The sequence below is a fragment of the Pongo pygmaeus genome, chromosome 15 (genome assembly GCF_028885625.2).
Source record: "Pongo pygmaeus isolate AG05252 chromosome 15, NHGRI_mPonPyg2-v2.0_pri, whole genome shotgun sequence".
Taxonomy (NCBI): Eukaryota; Metazoa; Chordata; class Mammalia; order Primates; family Hominidae; genus Pongo; species Pongo pygmaeus.
In genome coordinates, this window is record NC_072388.2 from 93,877,694 (window position 1) to 93,883,613 (window position 5,920).

Here is a 5,920-nt window from a genome sequence, read left to right on the forward strand (position 1 = left end):
CGTAGCCCTAGGCGCTTGGAGATGAGTGCGGGGCCGGCCTGCTCTTTTCCCCGTATGTTGTCACAGGGTCTCACTTATCTTTTTTTGTTTTTTCAGAGAAAAGGTCTCACTCTGTCACCCAGGCTGGAGTCCAGTGGTGCTATCACAGCTCACTGCAGCCTCGAACTTCTGGGCTCAAACGATCCTCCCACCTCAGCCTCCCTAGTAGCTGGGACTTACAGATGCAAGTCACTGCGTTGGGCTCTGGTGTTTCATTTATCTTTTATCCTGAGAGCCCAGCACAAGCCTGGAACCCAGGAGAGGGTCAGGCCATGTTTGGCATATAGACAAACACAAGATCTGCTTGTACTTTCCTTGGTTATTGCCAGAGCCTAAGGAATGCGTGTTACTTCCCTAACCTTCAATCCCACTGGCAGCAATTCCCACCACCTTCCCTACTGCCCAGTGGAAATCCAGTCACCATTTTGTAGCTGATTCTTGCACATCCTCTAGTGGTCGAAAAGGGCTGCAACAGAATTCAAAGAGCCTCCTGGGAACCAAGCCTCAGGGCAGGGATCCATCATCCTCAAGGTCTATTATTCCTCCTGAAGTTACTCTTCCTACTGAGAACAGTTAACTCTTAAAGAAGCTCAGAGAGGTTGGGGAATTTGCCCAAGTTCAGTCAGTGAATGAGCAGCCTCATCCCCACCGGGCATCTCTGCCAGCATCAGCTGCTGCTGGCCGCCACCTGTCCCTCCCCCAAGGGCTTGCTCTTTTCTCCCTTGATTCCTCTGTCATCAGCTCCTGAGAAGAGAGCATCTTCTTAGTGTCTTCAACTTCTCACACTTTTCCCTCTCAGTCTTTTCATCTTCCTGTCTCGAGTTGTTGCCCTCCCTATCTAGCTGTGGGCACTCTGAGGGGTCTAAGAATCCTCTCAAGGGCAACGTGCCATCTGGACGAATGGAGCCACAATTGCCTGAAGCTTGGTTGGCCAGTCATCTGCCAAGACCTGAATGCAACACTCTTGGAGGGATCCCTGGTCCTTGTAAATAAACTCTGTATCTGGAATCTCCCTGATTAGCTTCCCTCAAGACCCCACCCTCTTCCTCACCTTCCAGACAGTGCTGCTAGTTAAAAGCATTCCTCCCATTACTTGGACTCATGGGGGCAGAGGCAGGGGCCAGGCAGAGCCCAGGACTTTAATCCAGGTTGGTCTGAGTCCAGAGCTCAAGTGCTCAAGCTCTTCACCGCTCCGTGAAAGGGACAAATCAGTGATTAGGAGCATATTGGTTGTTGTGTTTTTTTAAACTGCAAATCTTTATATATAGACAGATTTATATAAATATATTTGAAGACTTTTCATCACTCAGCCACAGGCTTCCCCTACAATCATGCCGTGGTGTCCCTGTTGATGTTCTCAGAGGCCACTACAAAGAGAAGCCTCTTGTTTGAAGCCTGACATTGAGTCACGCAGCACTTGCACCCTGGTATTAAGCTGAGTCATGCCAGGTTTTATGTTTCTAAAGCACTGAGAAGCTCCTTGGTTGGCATTTCCCACCGCTAGGGACACTGTCAGAGCCTCAGGCCTCTGAGCTGGGGATGCTCCTTGCCTTGCGTTTATATATTCCCCAAATGTTTATTTTGCACCTAGACCCTGTTCTAGACTAGAGTACAGCAGGGAACAAGACAGATGAGGTCCTTGCCTTCCTGAGGCTGGTACACAAGTGGGAGAAAACATGATTACAAGGAAAGATCATTTCTGAGTGTGATAACATTAGGAAAAAAATAAGACTTATATGATATACAATGAGGGTGGGAGGCAACACCAGCTAGAATGGCTAGGAAAGGCTTCTTTAGGGTAGGGACATTGAAATGGTGAGAAAGAGCAACCCAAGTGGAGGGAGGAGTGGGGAGCAAGTGCAAAGGCCCTGAGGGAGGAGCCCTGGAGGAGGCCCATGAACCTGGAGTAGAGTGGATGAGGGGAGCGGGGTTAGGAGGGGAGGTCAGAGGGCAGGCAGGAGCCAGGTCACTCTGGGTCTTGAGAGCTGAGTTAAGTATCTTGAATTTTGTTTGAGATCAGTGGGCACTCACCTTACTGGATATGACACAAATGCCCAGCTCTGATCATTCACTTATTATGCAGGCAATTTCTCAAGGTTGTGTTTGCAGCCAGCAAGCTTGAGGGGTGAGGTTCTATCTCCCTCCATGGCAAAGAGCAGGCTTATTTCTTGCTTGCTATAAAATGGTGGGTTCCCAAGCTCAGAGCTCCTTTCCTGTAAGGGAACCCCCCAGCACATGCAGGTCTGTCTCTGTTCAAGTTGCCCCTGTGGCAACTGGGGCTAAGGAAACTGAAGGGAACATGCTATCACTCTGCCTATTGCATTCACTGTGAGTAACAACGTTTTTTGTCTCTGACCCGGGAATCTCATGTCTTCTGTCAGCATCCATGAAACTGGCATGCTAATTTGGTAAGTTCCAAGTAGGGTAAAATCTCAGCCCCTTCACAGTTCCTGACAAGGTGACTTTTGGAAGGCAGGGGAGGGAGGAAGAGGGACATGGATGGAAAGGAAGCAGAGAAACCAGTCATCAGGCTGACTGTGGAAATGGAGTGCAGTGGGCTGATTTGGGATTATTTGGGAGGCAGAGTTTTTAGATATTGCCAATGTAGGGGACAAGGGAAAGAGAGGAACTGAAGATATCCCCTAGTTTGTGGTTCAAGCATCTGTATGGATGGTGGTGTTACTTAGCGAGATGGGGAAGATGAGTGGCGGGGCGAGTTTGATGAGCAAGCTTGAGGGATGAGGTTCTATCTCTCCCCATGACAAAAAGCAGGCTTCTATGAAGCTATCATGAAGCTTGGCTGTGGGAGGTCTGAGATCCCCGTGAGACAACCAGGGAAGGTATGAAGGTTTGAAGCTTGTGGAGAGGCCTGGGATGGAGATGAAGATGTGGACTTGGTGAAATGGAAGCCATGCGATGGAATATTGGCCCATTCCAGCCAGGAGCTGAGCCCCATGTGTGTACTCTGCAGAACCTCCCATGCTCTCTAAAGTGGGAAGAGCAACTGGGTCTGAAGGTTCCTCTCTGGCTCTCAGTCCTCCCTAAACTCCCAGTAGCCACTCAGGTTCTGAAATATACTTTCCCTGGACCTATCCTGAAGAATGTCATTTAGTGAATAAGAGGGAGGCCCTAGAGCCAAATGACCAGCCTTCAGGATCCTTGGAATCTAGAGTGTACCATCTACTGTCAGCTTGCCATTGAGCACATTATTTTGTTATGGCAGCCCAAGCAGACTAACAAACTATCCATCCTCAGTTTTGTTCATGAATTCTTACTGTGTACTTACTCTGCATCAGGCACTGTTCTAGGCTCTGTGGAAACAGCAATTAACCAAGCAAAAGTCTCTGTCATCATAGAGTTTGCATTCCAGGGCAGAGGGGACAGAAAATGAAAAAATAATCAAATGGAGAACCACAAAGCAGGGTGTGGTGGGGCATGTGCTGGGCCACCAGATGCCCGTTCTTCAGAACGGCAACCCTCATTCCCCATTCACTGGGAGCACTGGCTGCCAATGGCTGTCAGCTGAGTCCTTCTCTGCCAATCACCCTCAGCTGAAGAGAGCCACCTCATGCAAGGTCATCCTCACTTCCCGGAGCATCTGCATCCAATGACTGGTTGATGTGGGGATATAAAGGCCTTGCCTCAATTTGGGACAATTCAAAATGGTCATCCCAGGTCTACAGTTCCCTGTGAGAAGCTCCCTGACTGTTTTCTTGGCTTCCTTTCCATTCACACCCCAGCTTTCCGCCACTTTCCAAAAGTCATTCTTTCAAGAACTTGTTATGTAGTAGAGTTAGAAACTATTGGATGAACAGATGGCTGTACAGATGAATGAATGGGTGAAGGGAGGGATAAATGGAAGGAGGGACAGATGGATGGATGGCTAGACAGATGGACAGATAGATGAACAAACAGATGGAAAGATGGATGGAGGGCCAGGTGCAGTGGCTCACGCCTATAATCCCAGCACTTTGGGAGACCAAAGCAGGAGGATTGCTTGAGTCTAGGAATTCAAAACCAGTCTGGGCAACATAGTGGGACTTTGTCTCTATTTTTTTTAAAAAAAGAAAGATGGATGGACAGATGGAAGGTTGGATGGAAGGGTGGATGGATAGATGGACGGATGGATGGATGGATGAACAGACAGATGAACAGATGGACAGACACAATGGATGGATGAATGGATGCCTTGGGCTTGCTGTATTTAACCTGTTCACTTGAAGTCCACTCTCTTTGGACCTCCTTGTTGACACAGCCAAACATCCTCTCTGCCCTTTAGCACATGGAATTATGCTTTTCACAGGCACATTGTACCACCGGCCGGCCTGTCCCCCATTAGCTGTTTGAAGAATGGCATGATAGCATGGAGCACACACTAGATCTGCACTCTGAGAGGCTTGGGTCCAAGTTTGACTCAGCTATTCTATCTGAGAGAATCTGCTATGCAGATTAAATTTTTAAAAAAGTTTATGTAAAGTGCTTACATAATGCAGGACACATAGTCTGTGCCCATTAAGGGTCATTTTCCTCCTGTCCTTCTCTCCAACCTGTTTTTTTTTCTGTCATTTCTTATGTCTTGTGCCTCATCCAGTCTGAGCTTCCATTTTGAAAGCAGCAGGCACTAAAAATAAAAACTATTCTAAAACTTATTTCTTCGCATCCTGCCTCTTTCAATTTCATTAAGGGTAATCAAAGGGGAAATCAGGAGTTAGGAAAATAAAAGACTTATAGGCAGTAACTATAAGGCATCTGCAATTGCTGGTGCTGAGCTACCTGGCAGGCCAGGTGAAAAGGGGGATATGATCTATTGCATAGCCCTTATTATCAGAACAGGAAGAATTCACCAGCCATCTCAGGGGATCAGAAATGGAGTATTCTTTATGCAGCAGAAACAATTACATTACATACCCTTCTAAATTTCTTGAATTGAAAGAATTTTGGAACACTGCTTCTGGGGAAGATTTCTGAGGCAGGGAGGAGGGGAGGATTGGAAAGAAAGGAAGTAGGTGCTGTGAAAAAATTATTATTACACATAGCAGTGGACTTAAACTAACATGTCTGATGTGCTGTGACTTTTGTTGGAGAAATGAAACTAGTATGCACACTGGTTGGAAAAATGCTTCCACCTAATTTCCTGGGGATGAAGCACTTTATTTATAGACATCAGAGGGAAATTTGGCTCCCTTGCACTATAATACGGTAGGGAACGGGGCCAGGTAGCTGCTGGTTCCAGGACGATCTGTGTTCCACAGGATAGGAATGTGGAACCACTTTCCATGTAAACATAGTGGGCTCTTCTCTCTTTCTTTTTTTTCTTAGACACTTTTTTGTTTTAAATGTGAGATACCTTTGAAGAAGAACCTGCCTAGCCATGAGTGTCAAGGGTTAGTAGCCCTCTCGGTGGGTTGGTGGTGGGATTTGGGGGTGAGGGACTCTGCCAAACTTCATTGTTCTTCCTCGTGCTTTCATTAACCCCCAAGGAGATAAGATGGATGGATTCCACCCAGCCCTCAGATTCTGGAAAGACTGAAAATGCAATGTGACATTCTCATGAGTTCTCTGGATCAGAGGGAAATAGGAATTTGGGAAACAGTAGAGAATCTACTGCCAAATCCATGGGCCCTATGCAGCTGGACTGTCCCTTAAGAGGGTAACCTAGGGGCCGGGTGCAGTGGCTCAGGCCTATAATCTCAGCACTTTGGGAGGCCAAGGCAGGTGGATCACCTGAGGTCAGGAGTTCGAGACAAGCCTGGCCAACATGGTGAAACCCTGTGTCTACTAAAAATACAAAAAATTCGCTGGGCATGGTGGTGCCTGCCTGTAATCCCAGCTGCTCAGAATGCTGAGGCAGGCGAACTGCTTGAACCAGGAGGCGGAGGTT